This window comes from Sycon ciliatum, chromosome 6, assembly GCF_964019385.1.
Source record: "Sycon ciliatum chromosome 6, ocSycCili1.1, whole genome shotgun sequence".
Classification (NCBI taxonomy): Eukaryota; Metazoa; Porifera; class Calcarea; order Leucosolenida; family Sycettidae; genus Sycon; species Sycon ciliatum.
The window spans coordinates 3,767,738-3,786,018 of NC_088648.1; positions in this window are offsets into that span (position 1 = coordinate 3,767,738).

Sequence of the window (18,281 nt, forward strand, 5' to 3'; positions counted from 1 at the left end):
TAAATTGTTCTGCGTTGATAAGTTTTGCTTCTTTGGTTCGAGTGTAGGCGTTGATCATATCTCCTATACCGGAATATTTGTCTGCGGATCCTGGTATGGCTAGAAGCTGAGTTCTTATTGCAGCCAATTTCACATTACTCCTCGAGTGGTTTGGAAGCGCATTAAGGTTGGCTGCTGCTGCAATCTGCTGGAATGGATAACGCGACAGGTGAAACTGATTGATTTGGTTGACCAGAGTAGCATAGTCTTTGAGGATTTGAAATTCGAGGGTATCTCTAGTGTTTTCCATTCTACCTCTGAGCCCCTGCTCATCCTCCTGATAGACTTGGTGTAGTTGCGGCCTTGCACTGAAGTGGCTGCTTTGCAGAAAGGCTTCCGGTATCTTATGGTCTACTAGGAGTTTACCAAATGTATTTATCACTATTCTATCAAACTTTGGCTCCATGGCGGTTTGCAGTGGGATACTAGCGGCAGAGATGTTTCGCCTCATTCTAGCCTCTGCTATGGACCCTCTTGCCATTCCAGAACTCTGATCATAATCGAGGAGATTCGATGCAACAGCATTAGTAACCGAGGATGGGTTTATCAGATCCGGATTGTTCTTAAATGTTCTATCATACATAGCCTTTACTCGAGGGTTTGATTTCACTTGGGAGATAGGAAATGGGCGATCTTCTTCGGGGATATAGGCCAGTGCTTCTCTCACTTGCCCGGAAAATTTCTTATAATCTCCACCTCGTACTGGAGGAGTACCTTGAACCTCCCACACGGTGTCACCTTTACTCAGGATATCCTGGGGGTTTTGTAATATCATCTTCATGGTCTCGTCTCTCTTCTCTGGTGGTATTGGGTGAGTACGGCCGTTGCACTCGATGCAGATAGGTTGGAAGTGCACCCGTATTCGCTCCATTTCTGTACAACGGGCTTAATCAATCTCATCCACTCCTACCCCCCGTGCTTCACAGCCAGCAATCCACTCAAAACTATCAACTTCGGATTCGATTTGGACAATTAGTTTTACTCTAGGGAATGTGACCTCCCAGGTGTCTCCAATCTTAGTGACGGTAACCGCATCCCACTCACTGTGGGTGGGTATAATGCGAACACTGACACCATCCATACTTACTATAGGCAGAAAATATTTTATTCAAACACAACCTTCGATGTTATAGAATCACAGTGAGTATAAAACTCATTGCGTGATGCATCGACCGCTAGAAAGGGTCTCCAACAAGCTTCTAATAGTTTTTCATAGAGTTTATAGACAAGATTAGCTTTCAAACAGGATCCGCCAAATAAAGTATGAAGATAGCGTTTGATGTTGGATTTATCTGTAAAGCGAAAAAGATAGAGGAAGTTGGTATTTATCTTCATATCTTTGATGTTATCAAAGCTTTGAGAGAGAAAGAACACATTAAGTTCATAATGATGGCTATACATGGTGAAAAACTTGTAAAGACATTCCCTCTGACTGCCATGCTTCAGTCCCATGACACGTATATCATCTATAATGACAAAGGACTTGGGCTGAATGTCCGTCTCTTCGATACACTCAGGCATTGCACTGTAATGTTTCAACTCCGTGCCTTCCTGCCTGTATTGCTCCGGTGAAGTATTGGAGATGACGTAAAGTCGTTCCGGCTTTACCTCTCGAAGTATTTCCTTGAGGTAATGGGATTTCCCCATGCTGCTCTGACCCAGAAATAGCACATTTTGTCCCCATGTTTGGAGGGAGGGGAGAATCTCAGAGTACTTGGGTTGAGATCGTAGAGACAGACCTGCTACGCGGAGTAAAGAGGCAGACCCTCCTTTCAGAGACAGCAGTGATGAAAAGTCCATACTTACTATAACGAGAAAAAATTAAATGTTAAAGCTCTGAGGTATAAACGAAGGGTTATGGGTATTTTCTATGCGAGTTCGGATACGGTCAGTAATGGTTTCTGGAGGGTTTGAGGATCGTCGTCTTCTACCTCTCTTCTTAGCTCCTGACTTGATGCCGGACTGTACTCTCGACTTTGCATGTTCAAACAGCTGCCTTCCCAGACCTTCAACCTCCCTCTTCAAACCGTCTCCTTTGCGCTTCCTTGCACGTTGCCCCCTGGAGAATTTGTTAGTGGGTGGTAGCTTCGATCGTCTTTTCTGAGATCGTCTCTTGCTTGCTCGAGTACTGCTTTTTCTACTATTTCCCTTTCGACCCCGGCCAAATACCTTGTCCACCAGATTGTCACCGACGGACGCTAGCGCCCCCATAGCTAAGGGTGCACCAACGGTTTTCAATATGGGTAGGGCTTTAGCCACGAGTCCCGGTGGAATGCTCAGTCCGCCTCGCTGCATCATGGGTTCACGGCCGGCTACCATCTGACGTCTGATGGACTCGCCGTCTTGACCTCGACCCAAGAGCATGGGAAGAAGCGACATGCCTAACATCGCCCCCATCCCAAGCCCACCCCTCTGGGTGAGCTTTTGGCCTTGTTCGGGGTCTTGCATTCTTTTTCGAAGCTCCTCAGCCTGTGCACCTCCAAAGATGTTTTTGATGAAGCCCCAGATACCAGACCCGTATTGTCTTTCCAAAGTCTGTAGATCACCTCCCCACGCTCGGGGTGTGGTTTCCAAATCTCCTCCCTGCATTGTTACTATAACGTGGAAATATTTACACAGTCTCCCACTTGATGCCTTCTTCCTTGCTCATGGTATACATATACTGGTCGAGACATAATAAATTGACCTTGATCGATGTGCTTGCGTGACTGGGTACATTGATCGGGGCGTTGGCCACATTGGCGAATTGATAATCGAGTGACATGTTACCCCTGACCTTTTCATTGTCCAGCATCCTGTCTAGATTGAGGTTGATTGGTATCATAAAGTAATGGTTACAGTAATCCGAGGCTGTGATAGGTATTTCAGCCCCATAGGTCTTTCCAAAGAACTCTTGAACCAAGTTGTATCCACGTAAATAGCTCGACTTGTTATAGTCATAATAGTGCTTGGCATCACTGTTTTCGGAACACTCCCATCTGAACTTCAGCGGACTGTCGAACACAGATTCATCGTTAATGGTTACTCTGAGTTGGGAAAGATTCGCATGTACCATGGCCAGGCGATTGCTGAAATTACTGGCAGCGCCGCCACCCAAGACAGCATCTTCTCCGAGTTTCAGATCAGAAAAGAACAGGATCATCCTCCTAGGAATATCTGAATTGTGGAGTAGCTCCAGAGTACCTGCATCGTCTGTCAAACTCTTCTGTACAAGCCGAGGGCACCAGGTATGGAAATATAGTTCTTTAGGCAGACGCACTTGATCTACGTATGCCTTATCCATTCTATAGGTAGGGTAAACAAAGTCCAGCTGCAGCAGATCAATGTTGACAGGCCCAACACCTGTTAGACTGTTTCCTCCTCCGCCTCTATCCGAGACAATCATATATCTAGAGAGCTGGGTTTGCGGTAAATCAAACCGTATTTTGATTTGTGTTCCTGGAGGCAACCACGCATCATCCACATTGAAGAAGGGAAGGAATGGTCTCATTTTGAACTGGAAATGCCCTGATGTCACACGGGCAACGTTTTCCAGAACAGTATTACTGAAGTTCTCCTCATTCGACAGGTGGACAGTGGGCCGTCTTTTCAGTGTCGTACCATCGAAATCATCTTCGCCATCTGTGTTTGTTGCAAACGCATAGGCGTGCGAGCGTTTTACACCATACCGATAATTCCCTAGAGGTATATCTTTAACACACTTCTGGGGGTCGAGTTTCTGAAGTCCGTACAGATCAGAATCGGAATATTGGAGTTTAGCCACGTCACTCTCCATAAGGCTAAGAATGTGTTGCACACTCTGCATATCTTGCACCTTGCTAGATTGCGTCACCTCCGTGCCATTTAGTTCCACGCGGATATTCTTGAACCATGAAAATGCAGGGGAGGTGGTACACACCCAGTGTGGATATGATCTGGCTCCATTAGCCCGACTATCACTAACTTCATACCGGAGTTTGACGATAAAGTAACTTTCACTCAAGGCAATGAAATTTGGTGATGATATATCCAATTCGCTGTTCAGAGAGGGTGGTGAACCATTTCGAGAATACAGTCTTACAAAGTTTCTCCCCTCTAGGAGTGATATCTTCTTTTCGGTTCGCTCTAGGATGCTATTCTGCACCACTTTAGTTTTCGACAGCAGCCCCTTAAAGGGGTCTGGGATCTGAGTGGCCACGACGTGCTGCGCCATTCTTACTTGTACGTGGAAAAATTTACTCGATTCTCAGATCCAATAACGCCGGGTACCCCGTGGTGATAAACTCTCCAGTGTTGTACTTCAGCCAAAATGATATTTCCGTAACGCTTGAGTGCGGAAGTAGAGCGCGTTTGTCTCTCTCTCCAAATATGTAATTGTTGATACCGTTGTGAGTTTGAATGGGGAACGTCTTCAAAATCCTCGAGTCCTGATTGTCTTCATATTCCACGGCCTGGGCGATCAGGTCTGTATACAACAACACAAACCTTCTCCCTCTAGTCAGATCAACTGCATACGGTGATGTGAAAAGACCAGGTTGTATGGTCACGGATTCTGCAATCGATCCCAAGCCCAGAACGACACTGGGGGAGTCGGGTTTCAGGATAATTTTTTTCCCGACAGGTACGCTGATGCTCGCTCGGCTTGTATAGCGGGAATAGGACAACACAATATCTGGGTGATTTGCACTTTTCAGTGCCTCGTTAATGACTGTAATGAGATCTGCAATATCCGTGTGAGTTCCTGTTAGGATGGAGAGTTGAACTTCCCCTTCTTGCGTCTCCACGTACAATTTGTTACTCTCCGTATCAACGTTTTCAGAATGAAGTTCGAACTGGGCAGTGTCCAAACTGATGTGTTTCCCTATGGTATTCAAAGACCTGATACGCAGTGTAAAATGAGGCGTGAACGCACCGGCTATAACGGCAGAAGCGTTGTTTACTGCAGACAGTACCACCGCCATACCTACTGTACAGGGGAAATATTTCCCCATAATAACAAGGATGGCGTTTTGGAGCATGCATTTCCACAAGAGCCCGTCTGAGGAAACCTCCAGCCGAACAATAAGAACCTTGAAGGATGATATTGCGCAACTCAAAACTCTGGTGGGTAACGATAACACCAAAAACACCCTGATGTACAATGTCGGGGCACTACAGAACAGCAAGTTGAATAAAACAGATGCTGAGATCATGGAGGGTCGAATCAAAGAATTCGCGGAGTCAACGGTGATAGATGACGAAACCCATTTGAAAACGGATGGCAGCGTGAGGATGAGAGGAAATCTGCACATGAATGGCAAACGTTTATGCTGGCTGGATTACGACGGTGTGTCGGACACCTGTGCTGTACCTGCTGGGTGGGTGAAGAAGGAATTAGCCCAAATCCGCAAAATGAAAGGTCCTAAAGGTGATCCAGGATTTGGTTGGTATAGCGGAGCAGACCCTCCGTCGCCACCCATCGGCAGACAGGGTGACTTCTATTTGGATGCTACCACCCTCGTTGTATATAAAAAACTCATTGCGGGTTGGACTGCATTCGGATCACTTAAAGGACATCGAGGAAGACCAGGGGTTCCTGGACCAAAAGGAAGTCCTGGCCCGACTGGGGAATCTGGATTGCAAGGTTTAAGGGGCCACACAGGACTGCAAGGACCCCAAGGGCCATCAGGACACATAGGTGCTACAGGGCCGCAAGGACCCCCAGGAAACATAGGGCCCCAAGGACCTGAAGGATCGCCAGGCCCTCAGGGTGACGTGGGACCGCCGGGGCCCAGAGGTCCTCGGGGCCACAGTGCAAAGAGTCTTCCAATACTTTTTCCATAATACGAAAAACCAGAGTGAGATTATAGAAATGTTTCCTTTCTTTTCAATTCAACGAATTCATGCAATGGATGGTTTGATTACGGTTGAAATTGACTGTATGATTCATAAAGAACAATATTCTCCAAGCAAGTGATGATACGTGCACCTTAAATCAGTTTAGAATGCCTGCACAATGGTGGATAGTATATAGATCAATGCATCTGGATAGTCATCATAAGCCAGTGAGGCAGCAAGTGGTAGCTTCGGTTCAACTCCATAATGTTGGATGAGTTCAATCATTAGCTGTTCTTCTTGCTCTGTCATATCCACCGTCCTCTCAATAAACCGTTCAAAGTGAGCCTTACGTAGTTTCTTTGGGGTTATGACCTTCATCCACATTTTGAAGAACACTGGGGAAGTCTTGAATAGGGAAGCATTTCTCATCCATGCATCTTTGCTTCTGGGGAGATGAAGACTGAGTATCTGCACCATCTCTTCATCTTCATAGTAAATGCATGACAGGGCGATGGCATAATTCAGAGCTCTATACTCACTGCCCTTCTTCATAGCGTAGAGGCGTTGCCGAGTTTCAAAAAGCGATGGGTATAGCGGCTTACACACTCCCACCTTCTCGATAAAAGCCCCCAGACTTTTATCCACTGATTCCAGTCGCTGCACATCTGTGTAAGGCTTACTGGGCAGCATTACACGCTCTGCTACATTTGCCTCTGGCGCAAACAAAGAGCCCAAGACTAGACCACATTTCATGCAAACGACAGCTTCTTCCGTTTCTATTTCTTCATGGTTACACCCATCACAAAATTCAACTTCCTCCTGAAACTCCATGGTGCCAAATGCAACTGTAATGATCCTGACGCATTACTTTATCCCTTCCACTAATTGTTATCGGCCAATCAGCATACTCTCGTCACCTCACATCCAATCAGCATACCCCACGTCACACTAAGGTTACACACACTTGTGTCATATATGCGAAAAAAATGGTACTGGATCATAGCAAAATCCTCCTGGATAATGAACAAAATAACGATTAAAACACAATACACAATAACGACAACAACCGACAACAACAACCAACAACAACCGACAACAACCAACAACAACCAACAACAACCAACAACAACCAACAACAGCCAACAACAACCAACAACAACCAACAACAACCAACAACAACCAACAACAACCAACAACAACCAACAACAACCAACAACAACCAACAACAACCAACAACAACCAACAACAACCAACAACAACCAACAACAACACCAGCATTATAATGCATGGATAGTGCATGCAGGGTCAGGGACTGAAAGTCGCACGCTAAGTAAGGGCAACTTGTCAGTGCACATCTACGATGTGCGAATAAAACGAATGCAAGGAAAGTGAACTTGTTGCTGCACATCTACGAAGTGCGAATCAGGGATTAGTATAATGACACGTGTACTAGTCCACCTTGTGTTGCACTGCGTCTTTTCCGCAGGGCCACTGAAGGTCGCACGCTCCGCGTGCGTATGCGCGCATGCGCAATATGTCACTGCACATCTACGATGTGCAAATCAGGGAGTAGTACGTATTTTACTACTCCCCGGTGTGAATGCACCGAACGTGCACAAGTGCACGGTCGTCACGGAAAAGAACATGATGACATTTATGACATGGCAGGGCCAAAGGTCAAACCCTAGGGGGTCCCGAGGCCAGACCAAGCGCGCCCGATACAGTGTGCCTTATTTAACCCAAAGGTCAAAGGTCAAACCCTGGGGGAGTCCCCGAGCCAGACCAAGCACGACCGACACAGTGTGCCTTATTTGGCCCAAAGGTCAAAGGTCAAAAAGTGGGCCAGAACCTGCCCCGCACTAACTACTCGGAGGCACATTACAATGTAAGGGGATGGGAGGAGAGAAGGCCAGCGGAGAGTCAAATTCAGAAGAGGGAGGAGAGAATAGCTGAAGTACACGGTTACTGTGCGAATTCAAATAAACCAAACAAACAGCAAAACAAGTGCACAGCTCACGAGAATAAAGAGGACTGGAGCACAGAATTGAACTGCTAAAGTATACAGCTAACGAGAATGAAGACAGGAGCACAGAAATCAACGGGGGGCAGTCTACGAAGTGGTGGTACCATCAGTGCATTCACCACGGTACATTATCATAGTATCGGCTTTGCAAAGTTCGTGGGTGCTGGATACCATGGTATGACCAACTCTCTCACTCTCTCCCCCTGTCTAACTCGCCGTCCTTGTTTTTACAAGATAGCCACAAACCATCATGGGGCAAACGCCGTACGCTATATTAATTTTCAAGAACAATTTAATTTTTTTGTGAAAAACTCATCACCGAATAACATGGAAAGAACAATGTAGAACAAATATGACGAATTGACAGAACAGAGAAAATGCATACAGCTAGATTAGCGCGACAATGGTTTGGAACTTTCATTATAGAGCAAATCAGGGCAAAGCGACGAACGGAAAAGCTTTTGAACGCTAAATTCCAGGAGAGAGAGCGGTATGATGCAGCATTAACCGACATAAAACAAAGTCCTGAGCAAGCTGAGGCGAACGTTGCAGACATCGTGTCACAAGCCACAACTAAGGAACTATGTGAAACATATTTGTATAACTGACCCTCTCAAATCCCTTATGTGCACAGTCTCCATTATCCTTAGTTAAACTACGTTTCACACGTAACCTGCTGTTAGGACGGATTTCACTCAGGCGTTCGATTAGCTCCTCTAGTCCTATCGCCGTCCCAACGCAGACGATGTGGACGAAATTAAGCGGAGATGAACTGGATTCAAAGAAATGGATAAGCGTGAGATCGGAGATGGTTTCTTCCGTTCGGAAGCAGAAATGCTCCAACTGAGTAAGTTTCCCACAACTTTCAAAAAAGCTATGCTGCTCAACATTGGGGTGGTCAATAGTCAGCTCCTTCAGGTTTGGGAGCTTTCTGATGACAGCGTCCAATTCTAAGATGTTCGGGCAATGTTCATTGTTGATGGCACTGAGATGCAAGCACTCCTATTGTGGACAAAGTGATACAAGTGAATCGAGGTCTGCGGCGGACTTCAACGACATACCACGTAGTGACAGCGATTGCAGCTTTGAAAGCTTTCCTAGCGTGGCCAACTCACCAAAGTTCTCAGGAAGCACAATCCAGCCTCTCTGGGAGTCGGTACACGAAAGGTTACGACTTAGGCCTGGTACACCAATGGGACCACCAATAGTTAGGCTTGACAAATTGGGACAGGCAGAAACCAGCATCAGAGCACTATGCTCATTCCCATCTCTGACATATCCTGAGCTACGGCGTGCTTGCTGAGTCCGAAACCGGTAGGAGAATTGTCGCAGCGATTTGAAGCTTGCTGCCATTTTCACTAACACATCGCATGGTGCTGCTGTTTGCCAGCCAGATATGTCCAGATCCGTGAACTTGTTCTCGAGTCGAGAGAACTTCTCAATGAACTCAGCATTGTACATATCTTCAGCAAAATCCATTTCGTCTATTTTCACACAAACGCTCAGCTGCGTGATCTGTGGATTGTTTTTCAGGATTTCTAGAAATCGCTCTCCTTTGACATAGAGATCTTTCAGGACTAAGCGTTGAAGATATGGTAAACTAGCTGAAATCAGTTCGCACTCTATTGAAGATTTTAATGGATAACGTGAACGGTGTTTCGCCATCTCGCCCGCGTTAGCTGGAGTTGTACCGCACAGCGCTGTGGCGTAGACAACAGGACGTCGGGCAATCTGCAGGCTTTTCAAATTTACCGACCTGGCTTGAAGTGGTTGCAGCATCTCGTTTAAACCATCATCTAACCAATACCATCCGACGATTGTCAGATGCAGGGACATCTTGGCTCCTAATGCCTCCAGTGTATTCATGCCCGCCTCAGTAAAATGAGATAAGTAATCTTGCTCATAATTTATCTCCCTCTCGGCAACAGTGACTCGAACATCTCGTAAATTCTCAAATTTAAGTACTGCGTCCAGGATTGTGAGATCGCTTCCCATGATACACATGCTTAAGTCAAGCACCGCGAGGTTAGGCATGAATTTCAAACCTTTAACTACAGCCTTTTGTTGAGATTCTTGGCCTGGATGTCGTGAAGTTCTCTCCCATCAGTACGAACTCTTTCACGTGATTTCCACATTTGCGAGCCATATCCATGAATCTCTTTTCCATGATTCTCCTAGATCCATGGCGGAAATCGAAAGACGTTGTCTCACATATCCTACCTTTCCAGTCAGCAGCGACCCTCGCGAATTGCTGACAGACGGTTGCTAGGCGATGACTGTGATACCATCCATCCGGTAACTCCCTGAATATCAGTGCCCATACTTCATCCGGTAACTTGGGCAGCGCTGGCGGGGATACCAATAGGTGCAATCGATCTTCTCCATTGTCGGGCTGTGGACGTTCTCCATATGCCTTCTTCCTCCTGCCTGCACAACTTGCCGAGTCCTCGCGAGCGTTCTCAATGGGACCAGTCGCCGACATTCTGCAAACCTAACCGACTTCACTATCGCTGTGAACACAACAATCTGAAACACAACCTACTCTTGTTCTTGTTGGGCTCCTATTTCAAACGCAATGGAACTTGGGTAAACTCACACCTTGCCCCTACCATGTATTCTCTCGAATGACTGAGAAATGTTCGACTGTACGTAGTATACACGCTACGAACACGTCCATCAACCTACAACCCGCTGGCTGTACATGCAGACCTTAATGGCCATGGGTGGCCGATAAAATCACCTACTGAGTCTGCGCTAGTGGCAACACAACAGTGGCGCGGTAAGATGTTCTGGTTTGTACTGTAGAGATGCTAACAGTTTATTATCCAGCAGAGACCGCACACACTGCAATGATCAGCAGAATAGTCGGCGTGGACAGTTGTCATGGTTACATCATCCCACAGTCATTCACAGGTCACTAAGGACTGGCGTCTAGTACGTGATCATTGAGTGATGACGTAGGCACGGCTGCATGCCCTCTTACATCGTACGCGGGGTCGAGAGCTTTCTGTTCATTGCCGCTACTTTATGGTTTCAGGCGATCGGCTTTAGTAGGCGCCACGTACTTACCCACCAAGCAGTTTATTTTGTTGTTTTTGTTGTTGTTGTTGTTGTTGTTGTTGTTGTTGTTGTTGTTGTTGTTGTTTCTTCACAAGTATACTTTCAAGCCTTCTCATCAGGTGAAATACAGGCAAGGGAAAAGGAACAGGAACAGTGGATTAAATACAGTAAGAAGGTAGTAAAACAGCGCAAAAAAAGAAAGAAAGAAGATAGCTAAAGTAAACAGCGAAAATTGCAATAATGACACAAAGGTGCAAAAACTTTCAAGATGTTTGTAATGAGCTTGAAGTGTGTCCTTGTTATGAGTATAACCAAGTTTAGAATCGCTTTAAACACTAATAACAAGTCGTTGGTGGACCTGTGCTACCCTTCGCTTGGTCTGGTCCTGATGTGCCTACTGTGTCAATTGAAAGGTTTAAAGCTTTAGATGGCTAAATTCCAGGAGAGAGAGAGAGCGGTATGATGCAGCACTAACCGACATAATACAAAGTCATCAGCAATCTGAGGCGAAAGTTGCAGACATCTTGTCACAAGCCAAAACTAAAAGTATAACTGGTTTAAAAACACACCTCCTTAAATCCCTTATGTGCACAGTCTCGATAATCTTTAGTCAAACTACGTTTCACACGCAACAGGTTTGGGAGCTTTCTGATGACAGCGTCCAATTCTAAGATGTTCGGGCAATGTTCATTGTTGATGGCACTGAGATGCAAGCACTCCAATTGTGGACAAAGTGATGCAAATGAATCGAGGTCTGCGGCGGACTTCAACGACATACCACGTAGTGACAGCGATTGCAGCTTTGAAAGCTTTCCCAGCGTGGCCAACTCACCAAAGTTCTCAGGAAGCACAATCCAGCCACTCTGGGAGTCCGTACACGAAAGGTTACCAGTTAGGCCTGGTACACCAATGGCACCACCAATAGTTAGGCTTGACAAATTGGGACAGGCAGAAACCAGCATCTGAGCACTATGCTCATTCCCATCTCTGACATATCCTGCGTCAAGGAGTGCTTGCTGAGTCCGAAACTGGTAGGAGAATTGTCGCAGCGACTTGAAGCTTGCTGCCATTTTCACTAACACATCGCATGGTGCTGCTGTTTGCCAGCCAGATATGTCCAGATCCGTGAACTTGTTCTTGAGTCGAGAGAACTTCTCAATGAACTCCGCATTGTACATATCGTCTGGTGACCTCATTTTGTCTAATTCTACACAAACAATCAGCTGCGTGATCTGTGGATTGTTTTTCAGGATTTTTAGAAATCGCTCTGCTTTGACATAGAGATTTTTCAGGACTAAGCGTTGAAGATATGGTAAACTGGCTGACATTAGTTCGCACTCTTTTGAAGATCTCAATGGAAAACGTGAACAGTGGTCCGCCATCACGCCTGCGTTAGCTGGAGTTGTACCGCACAGCGCTGTGGCGAAGACAACAGGACGCCTGGCAATCTGCAGGCTTTTCAAATTTACCGACCTGGTTTGAAGTCGGTGCAGTATCTCGTTTAAACCAGTATCTATCCAATACCATCCGACGATTGTCAGATGCAGGGACATCTTGGCTCCTAATGCTTCCAGTGTATTCATGCCCGCCTCGGTAAAATGAGATGAGTAATCGTGCTCATAATGTATCTTCCTAGCGGCAACAGTGACTCGAACATCTCGTAAATTCTCAAATTCAAGTATTGCGCCCAGGATTGTGAGATCGCTTCCCATGAGACACATGCTGAAGTCAAGCACGGCGAGGTTAGGCATAAATTTCAAACCTTTAACTACAGCCTTTGTTGAGATTCTTGGCCTTGATTTCACGAAGTTCTCTCCCATCAGTACGAACTCTTTCACGTGATTTCCACATTTGCGAGCCATATCCATGAATCTCTTTTTCATGATTCTCCCAGATCCATGGCGGAAATCGAAAGACGTTGTCTCACATACCCTACCTTTCCAGTCAGCAGCGACCCTCGCGAATTGCTGACAGACGGTTGCTAGGCGGTGACTGTGATACCATCCATCCGGTAACTCCCTGAATATCAGTGCCCATACTTCATCCGGTAACTTGGGCAGCGCTGGCGAGGATACCAACAGTTGCAATTCGTCTTCTCCATTGTCGGGCTGTGGACGTTCTCCATTTGGCTTCTTCCTCCTGCCTGCACAACTTGCCGAGTCCTCGCGAGTGTTCTCAATGAGACCAGTCGCCGACATTCTGCAATCCTAACCGACTGCACTATCGCTGTGAACACAACAACCTGAACCACAACGTACTCTTGTTCTTGTTGGGCTCCTATTTCAAACGCAATGGAACTTGGGTAAACTCACACCTTGCCCCTACCATGTATTCTCTCGAATGACTGAGAAATGTTCGACTGTTAGTAGTATACACGCTACGAACACGTCCATCAACCTACAACCCGCTGGCTGTACATGCAGACCTTAAACAATGCACAATTTTCCAGTGACATAATTATGCTGCCGATAAAAAGTAATCACCTGCTGACTCCGAGTGCTGAGTCCCGAGTGGCAATAAAAATGGCTAGCGAAGACCGCTCTCTTGTTCAATCATCATACAGAGAAGAACGTAGGTCATAGCACTGTATCAAAGACCAGATTGATTACAAGTACGGTACAAGAACTAACTAGCTACTTCTACCATGTCTACGCAGATCGAAAGCAGCCAGAAGTGCCTTCTCTAATCGATTGTGGGGGCACGAAACGTCACCACACTGTTAAAGGGGAAGTTAAGGCAAAAATTAAAATTTCACCAGTTGTAGTCTTCGGGGTGCTGAGTCGAATGGTCGTGGTCCGAGGAAGCTGAGACGCTCCCTTCCTACTTGAATCCCAATCGAACTCGCTCACTTCCACCGAAACTGGGTGACTGCGCCCTACTAGATGGGGATTTGTATGCAAAATGTCACTAAAAGCGCCATTTCGTTCTTATAAAAGCACGGATGACCGCGATTGGCCCATATGTTGTAGTCTTTTGGACGCTGAGTCGACTGGTTTTGGTCCGAAAAGGCTGCGATGCAGCGTTCCTCCTTTATTCCCAATCGAACATGGTTGAAGAAGCGGTCACGTGCTCCTGCGTACACCAGTCACCTGGTCATCGTGCCTGCAGGGTACAACTTACTAGCCTGTTTGACCTTTTTTGGGTGCAGTCCTGTCACTCGAGTTGAACTCGAGTTGAACCTTGGTGTGAAAGTTGTCACCTGCTGGCGTGGTGACCAGGTGATTTCGACACCCAGGACCACGTGACCGCTTGTTCAACCATGTTCGATTGGGAATAAAGGAGGAACGCTGCATCGCAGCATTTTCGGACCAAAACCAGTCGACTCAGCGTCCAAAAGACTACAACATATGGGCCAATAGCGGTCATCCGTGCTTTAACAAGAACGAAATGGCGCTTTTAGTGACATTTTGCATACAAATCCCCATCTAGTAGGGCGCAGTCACCCAGTTTCGGTGGAAGTGCGCGAGTTCGATTGGGATTCAAGTAGGAAGGGAGCGTCTCAGCTTCCTCGGACCAAGACCATTCGACTCAGTACCCTGAAGACTACAACTGGTGAAATTTTAATTTTTGCCTTAACTTCCCCTTTAAAGTAGTCAATTATTACTTCACACCAGCGGCTGGGGTCCCCCTCCCTGACCTCCCTGACCTCCCTGACCCTGACCAATCATAGACTACAATGTACAGTATGTACATTATTGTAGGTACTGATAGAGCTATGTACATGTAGTAGTGTATGAAACCAGTACACTCCACACTGGACCACAGTTCACACGCAGTATCAAGAGACGAGTACACTCCATACTTCACACGCAGTATCAAGAGACGAGTACACTCCACAGTTCACATGCAGTATCAATGGAGCTGGCAGTGGTAGAGGCCCGGGTACCGGCTTAGCTTGCACGAGCGGTAACAATGACTGGAATATTGACTTGAAGTTGAACTTTCTGCTGGTTACCTAAGTAGGTATATACATTATTATGCTGTTTTGTTTTTTTGCGTGTTTTTTCGTTCTTTTTTTCTTTCTAGAACCTTGAGTTGAAGTTTTTGGAACACTTGAGAAAAAATATTCATTGTGTTTATTTTGCCCGTAAAAGACTATCAAGAGACGAATACACTCCACAGTCCACACGCAGTATCAAGAGACGAGTACACTCCACAGTTCACACGCAGTATCAAGGGACGAGTACACTCCACAGTCCACATGCAGTACGGAGCATCAGCAAATCGAATATTCGAGTGAAATTCGAGAATCGTCACGAAAAGCCCTCAATCAGTCGAAACTAGGGCTTTGTTCGACTGAAAAATGCCCGCAAACAGAAAATACTTTTCGAATACTTTTCGAATGCTCCGCGCGTGCTCTAGTAATAGTACTCACACTTGCGCATGTAGCTACTACTAGTTCTTACTAAAGACTGAAGTACTTGTAGTCGTAGTTGTACATGTCAGTGCACAAGGCACAGTCGAACCGGACTTCTTGACGCTTTCCTCTCTCTCTCGAACTGTAAAAAGTTTTGTCAAGACTAGTATGCTTTTTGTTTCATTTCAAGTATCCTGGAATCATGGCTTTGTCACCAACCACCAGCCCGGCCGGCCCCGGTATGCCTCCTGCTCCCAGTACTGCAGTAGCCCTGCTGGCGTTGTCTCGGCATCTGCGTCGTGAGTTCCCCGCAGGCAACTCAAAGTGTGCCAAATATTTGAGGTTCGACCTTACCATGGATCTCATTCTGCTGAGGCAGTGTAGGGCCCACCCTCAGCTATTCGTCCGCGGGTCTCCTGATATGCAAGGGGTAGCGGAGGAGCTCGACCGAGATCCGCCTTTTCAAGGGGTCTCCAAGAGAGATCCTATCGCCAATAGCCTGAATCGGATGAAGCATCCGCCGCTTCGCGTCATCCCCAAAGGCAATGAGAAACAGCAGCAACTCCGTTCGGTCCAGGTGACCTTCAGCGAACTCAAGGAAGAGAAGCGAATCCAACAAATCGACTTGCTCTGCAACAAACGCAGCCATTGCACATCTCAAAATCCCAGTCCTCAACTGCTCAAGCTAAAAAAAAACTCGATTCGAAAATACTGGACAGCTATGCTGAACCTCTTTTTCATTCGAATTTTCTCTCTGATTTTCTTTTTGCCATTCGAATAATCAAATCGAAAATTCGATTTGCTGATGCTCCGTAGACGAGTACACTCCACAGTTCACACGCAGTAACAAGAGACGAGTACACTCCACAGTTCACACGCAGTATCAAGAGACGAGTACACTATGCAGTACGTAAAGTTAGTTAGTTGCAGGGCAACTGGGTAGCCCTTTCCCAAAGATGCCAAAATTATTTTTTTCGCAACTTTTGCTTTTCGCAACCATACCAAAATAATTATTGGAAGTTGCAGAAATCGCATCCATATTTTCAGAAAAAGCTCAAATGTTGCTGATACCGCAACTCAAAATGAGCCAGTTCGTGTGCATATAATGATGCCAAAACTTGTGTCAAGCAGAAAAGCAGCGGAAATAGGCAACACTGTGGCAACACTGCAGTATACTGTTGCTTAGCATATACATGTAGGTCCATGTACATGTATATGCTATTAGATAATACTAATACTACTAGTACAGTACTAGTATTAGTATTAGATAAACCTTGTTATAGTTCACACATGTTGTTGGTTTGACAGCATGAAACAAGGTGGAGGACACGGCGCTCGGAAACAGGGACCTTACTACAGCCATCCACGGTTGGTAGAGCCCCGGTCCGTTAGGTCTATCTGAACCATCCCCGGTTTGGTAAGTGTTCAGGTTTGTAGAAGAAATTCCAGTTTTTTGACCAGTACCAGTTTACTTGACAACATCAACAACAAACAAGTTAGTTCCCAGCGGTATTACAAGTACTAAGTAGTGGAGGTAACCAACGTGTAGCCGGGGTTTTCCCATGTGTTGAAGGCCTGCCTACCCATGGCCGCGTTGGGACATCACCAACCTCGTCTACAGAGAGCACCTTCTCACAAGAGTGTCATGGTGGCGACAGTGACTGCTGACTGTTGTCAGCTGAATGAATAACAACGTTCACAGACTGAGAGGAAAACACGTCAGCTGTGGAAAATGAACAGACTGAGAATGTGTTTTATTGGCGCTTCCCAAACTTTACCATTGGTTCATTATAATACGCAGCATTGCTAAGTGCTGCCAGATAACATGTACAATGGCATGTAGATGTTGTTCAAGAAGTACACTTGTCATGATGATTTGATGCCATGTTTCAGGGCTTTTTGTTGAAGCGGAGCATCACGGACATTTCAATGGTCTCCTCCAAGGCGCTTCTCTTCTCACGGTTGCGGCGAAGTTGCGAAGTAGTTCGTGAGAAGGAAGTTGCGATTTCTTCCAAAACAAGCAAAAGTCGGGGAAAAAAGTGGCGAGCATCTTTCTGAAAGGGCTACCACTGGGCATCATGTATTTCCTCTTGCTAGCAGAATACTACTTCCCAGGGCCTCTTGGTCGACACTGCACTACGATGCGAAGACAGGCGTTTTCTAGGGTAACCATGGTCACTTATGACGTAGCTATTAACGATGACGTACAACGTAAGGCGGCACTCTACCTCCGCGGATAGTCCACCGTAAAATACAAACACCATTCTCAGCCAATTCTCTTTAGAATTCGTTCCAATTTTCTGGAGACAGTTATTATGTGCCAAAGGACAAGGAGCAGCAAAAGTAGGGAACAGACCACGCTCATGTCCATTGTTATTGCCAAATCACGTTAATGGAAGAGTGTGTTGCTCCTTACATGGCAGCTCGCGGTTTTCCTGGCAACACTCATCCCCTACTATCGCCGAAGTCGCACCAACCTATTCTTCACATGATCGATTAAGTTCTTGAAACTCTGAGTTAGGAAACCGCAACTGCTCCTTCTTTTGTCTGTGTATTCCGCTCTTTGCCTTCGGTAAATTGAGCCCTCTACGGACGGTGGATGAACCGCACATAGCACCTAGAGTTAAATGTTAGGAACGCTGTAGCAATTGATTAGTTTCTACCTTATGGATGCATATTTCAATTTTGCGGTTAAGAGGTGCGGGTACGGCCACTTGATCGATAATCAGACGACAATTGGCACAGTTGAGCATTCTCATACCGCCGCCCCATACCTTGGACTATGGAGCAGCCAAGACTGATTAACTTCAACTACTCGTTGAATAACATTCTCCTGCCCCCTGCCGACTCTTATGAATATAGCAGTACTCGCAGGGCAGGGTCAGAACCAATTTTTGTCTGATGATCGATCCAGCCGACCATGATAATATAAAACCCGGCAAGCCTGACGGAGAACACCCAATCTCTGGCAGCCACGTGTCGCAATCGAGTGCAAGTGATCCCGGA